Source organism: Rhinopithecus bieti, unplaced genomic scaffold, assembly GCF_001698545.2.
Source record: "Rhinopithecus bieti isolate Rb0 unplaced genomic scaffold, ASM169854v2 scaffold_2654, whole genome shotgun sequence".
Taxonomy (NCBI): domain Eukaryota; kingdom Metazoa; phylum Chordata; class Mammalia; order Primates; family Cercopithecidae; genus Rhinopithecus; species Rhinopithecus bieti.
The window spans coordinates 1,892,893-1,901,396 of NW_016804048.1; the positions used below are offsets into that span (position 1 = coordinate 1,892,893).

At 48.8% G+C, this 8,504-nt stretch overlaps 1 protein-coding gene across 3 annotated transcripts in view; it reads right to left on the reverse strand.

Moving 5' to 3' along the window:
* RHNO1 (RAD9-HUS1-RAD1 interacting nuclear orphan 1) overlaps nucleotides 1-6,859 on the reverse strand; it is a 13,755-nt gene extending 6,896 nt beyond the window's left edge. Inside the window, exon 1 of one of the 3 annotated variants that reach the window (XM_017862982.1) lies at nucleotides 6,771-6,859. The gene's annotated coding sequence lies outside the window, so the exon portion shown is untranslated. Of the gene's footprint in view, nucleotides 1-6,012; nucleotides 6,104-6,770 lie in introns of those variants that run through there. The other 2 variants (XM_017862984.1, XM_017862970.1) reach the window with 2 other exon arrangements.
* Between the last annotated feature and the right edge of the window lie 1,645 nt (nucleotides 6,860-8,504).

The following is an 8,504-nucleotide window of genomic DNA, read 5'->3' on the forward strand; positions in this document are numbered from 1 at the left end:
TCTCGGCCTCCCAAAGTGCTGGGATTACAGGCTTGAGCCACCGCGCCCGGCCAAAAAGAAAATATATTCTATGATTCCCATTAATACGACTAAATAAATACATAAATGCTTTAACATTAACAAATATCCAGCCAGCTAGTGTTCCCATTTTCTTTTTTTTCGAGACAACATGATCATGGCTCACTATAGCCTTAACCGCCCAGGCTCAGGCGATCCTCCCACCTCAGCCTCCCAAGTAGCTAGGATTACAGCATGTGCCCGGCCTCTCTATACTTTTTATTCCTTTCCAACTAGAATGTAAGCACCACAAGGGCAGAGGGCATGTTATTCTCTGGTATATATTTTCAGCACCTGGAACAGTGCCTAGCACAGGCGCTCAGTAAATATTTTTCGAATGAATGAATGAACAAATGGATATATATATTTTTTGTGTTTTCCATAACATGTTAGTTCCTTAAGAATAGAAACTTTGGCGGGGCATGGTGGCTCACGCCTGTAATCCCAGCACTTTAGGGGGCTGAGGGGGGCAGATTACTTGAAGTCAGGAGTTCAAGACCAATCTGCCCAACATGGTGAAACTCCGTCTCTACTAAAAATAGAAAAATTAGCCAGGCGTCATGGCAAACACCTATAATCCCAGCTACTCAGGAGGCTGAGACAGGAGAATCGCTTGAACACGGGAGGCAGAGGTTGCAGTGAGCGGAGATCACACCACTGCACTCCAGCCTGGGCAACAGAGCAAGATTCAGTCTAGAAAATAAACAAAAAGCTACCGCAGGAATCCAGTGGAAAGATGACAGTGGTAGCAATGGCTATAAGAGAGGAGACCACCCCTCATATTGTCTTATGCCCAATTTCTGCCTCCAAAGAAAGAAAAAGTAAAAACTAAAAGGCAGAAATGAAATCCACAAGCGGACAGCCCAGAGCCACACACTGGGGCTGGTAGTTAAAGATCGACCCCTGACCTAATTGGTTCTCTTATCTATAGATTACAGACATTGTATAGAAATGCACTGTAAAATCCCTATCCTGTTTTGTTCTGATCTAATTACTGGTGCATGCAGCCCCAGTCACGTACCCCTACTTCCTCAATCGATCACGACCCTCTCACGTGCACCCCCTTAGAGTGGTGAGCCCTGAAAAGGGACAGAAATTACTCACTCGGGGAGCTTGGCTCTTGAGACAGAAGTCTTGCTGATGCCCCCAGCCAAATAAACCCCTTCCTTCTTTAACTCAGTGTCTTGAGTTTTGTCTGCGGCTCGTCCTGCTACAGCTATAGTTTTGAAATTCATGACTTGCTGAAAGTCATCAGTACGTTGCTCAGCAATCCTGTTTCCTTGATCAACTCATTCTCCACAAAGATTATCTTAACATTTCTCTAAGCTAGGTGCAGTAGCTTACGCCTGTAATCCCAGAACTTTAGGAGGCTGAGGTGGGAGAACTGCTTGAGGACAGGAGTTCAAGACCAGCCTGGGCAACATAGTGAGACCTTGTCTCTACTAAAAATGTAAAAGAATAATTAGCTGGGCATGGTGGCATGCACCTGTAGTCCCAGCTACTTGGGAGGCTGAGGTGGGAGGATCACTTGAGCCCAGGAATTTGAAGATGTGGTGAGCTATGACTGTGCCACTGCACTCTAGCCTAGGTGACAGACAGACCCTATCTCTAAATAAATAAATAAATAAATAAATAAAGTGGAAAATTTTTTTCTTTGTTTTGAAACGAAGTCTCACTCTGATGCCCAGGCTGGAGTGCAGTGGCGCAATCCGGCTCACTGAAACCTCCTCCTGGGTCCAAGTAATTCTCCTGCCTCAGCCTCCCAAGTAGCCGGGATTACAGGCACCCTCACCACGCCCAACTAATTGTAGTATTTTTTAGTAGAGATGGGGTTTCACCATGTTGGCCAGGCTGGTCTTGAACTCCTGACCTCAGGTGATCTGCCCACCTCGGCCTCCCAAAGTGCTGGGATTACAGGCGTGAGCCACCGCGCCCAGACTGAACATTTTTAAAATCATTTTTAGAGAAGGGGTCCTGTTCTGTCACTCAGGCTGGAGTACAGTGACACGATCATTGCTCACTGCAGCCTCAAACTCCTGGGCTCAATAGATCCTCTTGCCTCAGCCTCTCAAATAGCTGGGAATATAGACAAGCACCACCACAGCTGATTAGTTTCTTATTTTATTTTTTGTAGAGATGGGGTCTTGCTATGTTGTCCAGACTGGTCTTGAACTCCTGGGCTCAAGTGATTCTCCTGCCTCAGCCTCCCGAAGTGCTTGGATTCCAGGTGTGAATCACCATACCCTGCCCACTTTCTTAGAGCTTCAGAATATCCCTTTTCTCTTAACAAATGACTTTACTTCCTACTTGACAAAGAATACATAAGACATCAAAGGAAATACTCTCATTTTCCAGAAAACAAACATACAAACCTATGCATGTCAGTGTTTAACTTCTTTCTGCTCTAATTAGAGGTCAGTTCACTCTGCTATCTAAGTCCTTCCCCTCTGGTTGTGCTTTGGAGCTGTTCTCACTTGGAGCTGTTCTCACTTTTCTCTGGCAAACTCATCTGCCTGTATACCCACCTAGAAGTAGATGACTTCGATATTTACATATTCATTTTAGAATTCCTTACGTTTGGGACCCAAATATCCCACGACCTACCTGAACAGCAACAGCAACTAGATATTTCTTTCTTTTTTTTTTTTTTGAGATTGATTCTCACTCTGTCGCCCAGGCTGGAGTGCAGTGGTGCGATCTCAGCTCACTGCAAGCTCTGCCTCCCAGGTTCACGCCATTCTCCTGACTCAGCCTCCCAAGTAGCTAGGACTACAGGTGCCCACCACCACGCCCGGCTAATTTTTTGTATTTTAGTGGAGACGGGGTTTCACCGTGTTAGCCAGGATGGTCTCGATCTCCTGACCTCGTGATCCGCCCGCCTCGGCCTCCCAAAGTGCTGGGATTACAGGTGCAGGCCACAGCGCCCGGCCGCAACTAGATACTTCAAATGCACCTCAAATTCAACATGTGTAAGGCACAGCACAGTGGCTCACACCTGTAATCCCAGTACTTTCAGAGGTCAGGGTGGGTGGATCACTTGAGCTCATGAGTTTGAGACCAGCCTGGGAAATACAGTGAAACCCAAACTCTACAAAAAATTAGGTGGACGCGGTTGTGTGCACCTGTAGTTCCAGCTACTTAGGAGGCTGAGGTGGGCAGATCACTTGAGCCCAGGAGGCGGAGGTTGTGGCGAGCTGAGATCGTGCTACTGAACTCCAGCCTGGGTGACAGAGTCAGAACTCTTTCAAAAAAAGAAAAGAAAAAAAAAAATTCAACAAGTTCAAAACTGAACTTGGCCAGGCACAGTGGCTCATGCCTGTAATGCCAACACTTTGGGAAGTAAAGGTGGGAGGATCACTTGAGCCCAGGAGTTCAAGATCAATCTGGGCAACAGAGTGAGACCCTGTCTCTATAAAAAATACAAAAATTAGGCCAGGCACGGTGGCCTACACCTGTAATCCCAGCAGTTTGGGAGGCCGAGGTGGGCTGATCACGAGGTCAGGGGATCGAGACCATCCTGGCTAACATGGTGAAACCCCGTCTCTACTAAAAATACAAAAAAATTAGCCAGGCGTGATGGTGGGCACCTGTGGTCCCAGCTACTCAGGAGGCTGAGGCAGGAGAATGGCGTGAACCCGGGAGGCGGAGCTTGCAGTGAGCCGAGATCACGCCACTGCACTCCAGTCCAGGCAACAGAGCGAGACTCCGTCTCGGGGGGGAAAAAAATTAGCTGGGTGTAGTGGTGTGTGCCTGTAGTCCCAGCCATTCAGGAGGCTGAGGTGGGAGGATCACCTGAGCCCAGGAGGTTGAGGTTGTAGTGAGCCAAGGTCATGCCACTGAACTTCAGCCTGGGGGACAGAGTAACACCCTGTCTCTAAAAAATAAAAGATAAATAAAATAAATATATGAAGTTTTTTTTTTTTTGAAAAAAACTGAACTCATTCTGAGCATTGTTTTGTAGTAAAAAAACAAAAACTGAATTCACGATCATTCCCTTGATAACTCCACCCCCACCCCTTGGCCAAAGTGATTATCTTCCAGGGCCCTTGGTCAGGGAATGGTGTCATTATTCCTTCAGTTATGCAGCCAAAAATCTTGACACTTCTCCCATCCAACCCACCACAAGCCCTGTCAACTTTACCTCTTAACCATGTTTTCGTAATGCCCCTTTTTCACGCTGTCTCCTTCTTTCTCTTCTCTCTCTCGCCGCCACCCTTTTTTAAGCTCCAGCAGTTCTTGCCTGGAGTACTGCAATATCCAACTGTTCTGCCCTAATCCACTCTAGCAAAGCCCACTATAGACTGACCTTTTAAAATGCAAATCTGACCTGGGTTCACTTCTGCTTGAAGCTTATGATTGGCTTCCTTTAATATCTTGGACAAGCACAAAACTTCTCTGTATGGCTAAGGCCGCACTTCCCCTGACTCTAGCTTCAACTCACACCACACTCCATTCAGGTAATCAGCTCAAACTCCTCAGATATTCCTTCGCCTTTGTACTCACTGTGCTTCCTCCTGCCATCCATCCAGCCTTTGCACGCCTGATTCCCTCTGCTCAGCGGGGCTCCCTCCTTTCTTTGTAAAAGGCATCAGCTCTCACACCAAGCTCTCATTAGAAAAGCCTTTCCTGTCTTACCTCTCAAGATCTTATTGTAAATACTCAAAGTATCATTAACCTCTACTGTTTCACTTTACAGCAATAATGCCACATTTGTTTGTTCGTTTTGGAGACGGTATCTTCCTGTCGCCCAGGCTGGAGTGCAGTGGTGTGATCACGGCTCACCATAGCCTCCACCTCTCGGCTTCAGGTGATCCTTCCACCTCAGCCTCCAGAGACTACAGGCATGCACCACCACGCGCGGCTAATTTTTAGTAGAAAAGCGGTTTCGCTATGTTGGCCAGGCTGGTCTCGAACTCGTGACCTCAAATGATCCACCCGCCTAGGCCTCCTAAAGTGCTGGGATTACAGGCGGGGGCCACTATGCCCAGCCCACATTTGTTTATTTGATTATTTTATTTTTTTTTTAATTTTTAAATTTTTTTTGAGACAGAGTCTCACTTTGTTGCCCAGGCTGGAGAGTGCAGCAGTGCAGTCTTGGCTCACTGCAACCTCCGCCTCCCAGGTTCCAGCAATTCTCCTGCCTCAGCCTCCCAAGTAACTGGGACTACAGGCATGTGCCGCCATGCCCGGCTAATTTTTTCTTTTTATTAGTAGTAGAGATGGGGTTTCACCATGTTCGCCAGGTTGGTCTCGAACTCCTGACCTCAGGTGATCCGCCTGCCTCGGCCTCCCAAAGTGCTGGGATTACGGGCGTGAGCCACCGCGCCCGGCCTATTTGATTCTTTTAAAATGTCAGTGCCCCTCTTCCACGATTGGACTATGAGCCCAGGGCAAGGAAAGAACCTTGTCTGCCATTGTATCTTCAGGGCCTAGCGGGGCCTGGCAGAGCCGTTGCTCAACTAGACTGGTTGACTGAGGAAATAAATAAAGCACCACCGTCTACCACAGCCGAAGGCTTGGCTTTGGGAGGGACCAAAGACGGGTCAGCACTTGAAGATTTCGCGCTGAGGTTGGGTTCCTGGGGCTGACATTTTTTTCAAGATGGAAGAAAGCTGAGCTAATACGCAGCCCTCAAAGAACCCTCAGTCTAATCGGGGGCAGCAGACGATCCTTCACTGTACGAAAATGGGGTACGATTTTCCCCAGGAAGGAAATCAACTGAAGCCGACCTTGGAAAAGGGGAGCAGAGCAGCCTGAGGGGCAGCGGGGGCGTGTCGCCCGGCGTGACTAGGGCGGCGGGGAAAGCGGACCCAGGGACCCGGGCCTATCGCGCCGCTGCCGCACATCCCGAAACTGTCCCTCCGCTCGCCCACCCACGCGGCGGGAACCCCTCCGGCCCCTCCCAGGCCCCACGGCCACTTCTTCCCCCACAAGCCGGCCTGCCGCCCGCCTTACCAGCCCGGGCCGGACCGGGCCGCAGCTCCTGTCAGACCGCACAGCCTTCGAGCCCGGAATGCCGAGACAAGGCCGGCGCCGATTGGCGACGTTCCGTCACGTGACCTTAACGCTCCGCCGGCGCCAATTTCAAACAGCGGAACCAACTGAAAGCTCCGGTGCCAGACCCCACCCCGGCCCCGGCCCGGGACCCCTCCCCTCCCGGGATCCCCGGGGTTCCCACCCCGCCCGCACCGCCGGGGACCCGGCCGGTCCGGCGCGAGCCCCCGTCCGGGGCCCTGGCTTGGCCCGCAGGTTGGAGGAGCCCGGAGCCCGCCTTCGGAGCCACGGCCCAACGGCGGCGGCGACTGCAGTCTGGAGGTGAGCGGGATACAGGAATGGAGTCCCAGGCCTGGCCTGGGCACAGGCGGGGAGCGAGGCCTCCGGGCGCGGAGGTCAGGGCGTCTAGCAGCAGGGCACGGGCCACGAGTGGAGGTTTGGGCCACACGGGAAGAATCTGAGCCAGGATGCAAATGTGTTCTGCATCCAACCTCCTGGCCGGGGCCTTCTCACTACTTGAAGCGCCCCTTGGCCTTCCCTGGAAGTCTGACCTCTGCACCCTGCCCACGGCCTCGGGAGGGCTGGGGTGGCCTTTCTTAGGCCGACTGTAGCTGAGATGAAGACTGAGCTTGTAGTGCGTTGAGTCAAAGACCAACCTGCACACATACTCCCTTGCTCCCAGGCTCTCTCACCACTAGGCAACACTGCCTCCATCTTACCCATTTGCAGGGCCCTTCTCCTGGTTCCTGAGAATGCAGCAATATTTCCCCGCTCAGGACGGAGATGGCTCAGAGGACCACTCTGGAAGTTTCCCGAGCAAGAAAGTGTTGGCAATAATAATATCAGGCTGGTCAGGAAGTAGAAGAAAAAATTAAGACCTAGATATCCTGCGGAAAAAGAGGAATCATATCTACTGATCGATGCGGGGAGAGAGGGAAGCCTGGAAAGATCTGAAGTGAAAGTAAAACTGAGATTTGAAGGTGGAGCTGTGGAGGGCCTGTGAACTCTGCAGGTGACAAATGTCAAAAAAATCACAGTTGCTTTTCAGGGAGAGAATAAGTGTCCAAAAAAAGAGACAGCCAATTCCTCTGTCTCCCAAAGGTCCATGAAATAGAATTATACAATTTTGCTTAATGGTAGAGTATTCCATGTATCTATTAAAATCAACAAAAGGCTGGGTGCAGTGGTTCACGCCTGTAATCCCAGCACTTTGGGTGGCCGAGGCGGGTGGATCATCTGAGGAGTTTAAGACCAGCCTGGTAAACATGGTGAAACCCTGTTTCTACTTAAAAAAAAAAAAAAAGTTAGCCTGGCGTGGTGGTGGGTGCCTGTAATCGCAGCTACTCGGGAGGCTGAGGCAGGAGAATCGCTTCAACCCGGGAGGTGGAGGTTGCAGTGAGCTGAGATTGTGCCATTGCACTCCAGCCTGGGTGACAAGAGTGAAACTCCCCCTCAAAAAAAAAAAAAAAAATTTAAAAAAATCAACAAAAGACTTAAAAAAAAAAAGACTATGCTGTTAGCATTTTAGAACCACCTTAGTGTATTGATGATAGCTCATTCTGGTAGTAAGGAGACAGGGGTTATAGTCTTTTTTCTGGAAAAGAAATTAATAAAATGTCATGCTTAGAAAGTTAAAATATGTATAACCACATGCAAGTACTAAAGTGCCACTGTCTAAATACAGTACAAATTGTAAAAGAACACATTCTTTTTAAATTAGAGCAAGTATAATAGCCTGTGAAATAAATGTCACCCTCTAAAGTTGTTCAGTGAACAAGCTGCACAACTTTACATGGGCCTTCAATAGAGGTTTCCATTTTATGTGAGGTTTTGTAAACTGGGAGATGATTTTTCCAGTAGTGTGGCAATAGTACAACCTGCCTTTCTTCCCTGATTCTGTGTACACTGGTCCTATTTACGAAGTAACATAAAAATTAAAAGGCTTGGCCAGGTGTGGTAACTCATGCCTGTAATCCTAGCACTTTGGGAGGCCGAGCCAGGTGGATCACCTGAGTTCAAGACCAGCCTGAGCAACATAGTGAAACCCTGTCTCTACTAAAAATACAAAAATTAACCAGGTGTGGTGGCGGGCGCCTGTAATCCCACCTACTCAGGAGGCTGAGGCATGGGAATCGCTTAAACCCAGGTGGCAGAGGTTGCAGTGGGCTGAGATTGTGCCACTGCATTCCAGCCTGGGTGACAGAGTGAGACTCTGTCTCAAAAAAAAAAAAAAAAAAAAAATTAAAAGGCCTTATCTTAGAATGGATTATGGGATCAGAGTTTTGTCAGGACTCCTAACTACCATATGCTTTCCTATTCTAGCATCTTCCATTCCTGTCCATACAGTCATTGCAAGTGATCTATTTATATTATAGTAGGCAATTATAAAGATTTCCACATATTTGTGGCTATCCCATCCACTTCTTTTTTTTTTTTTTTTTTTTTTTTTTTTT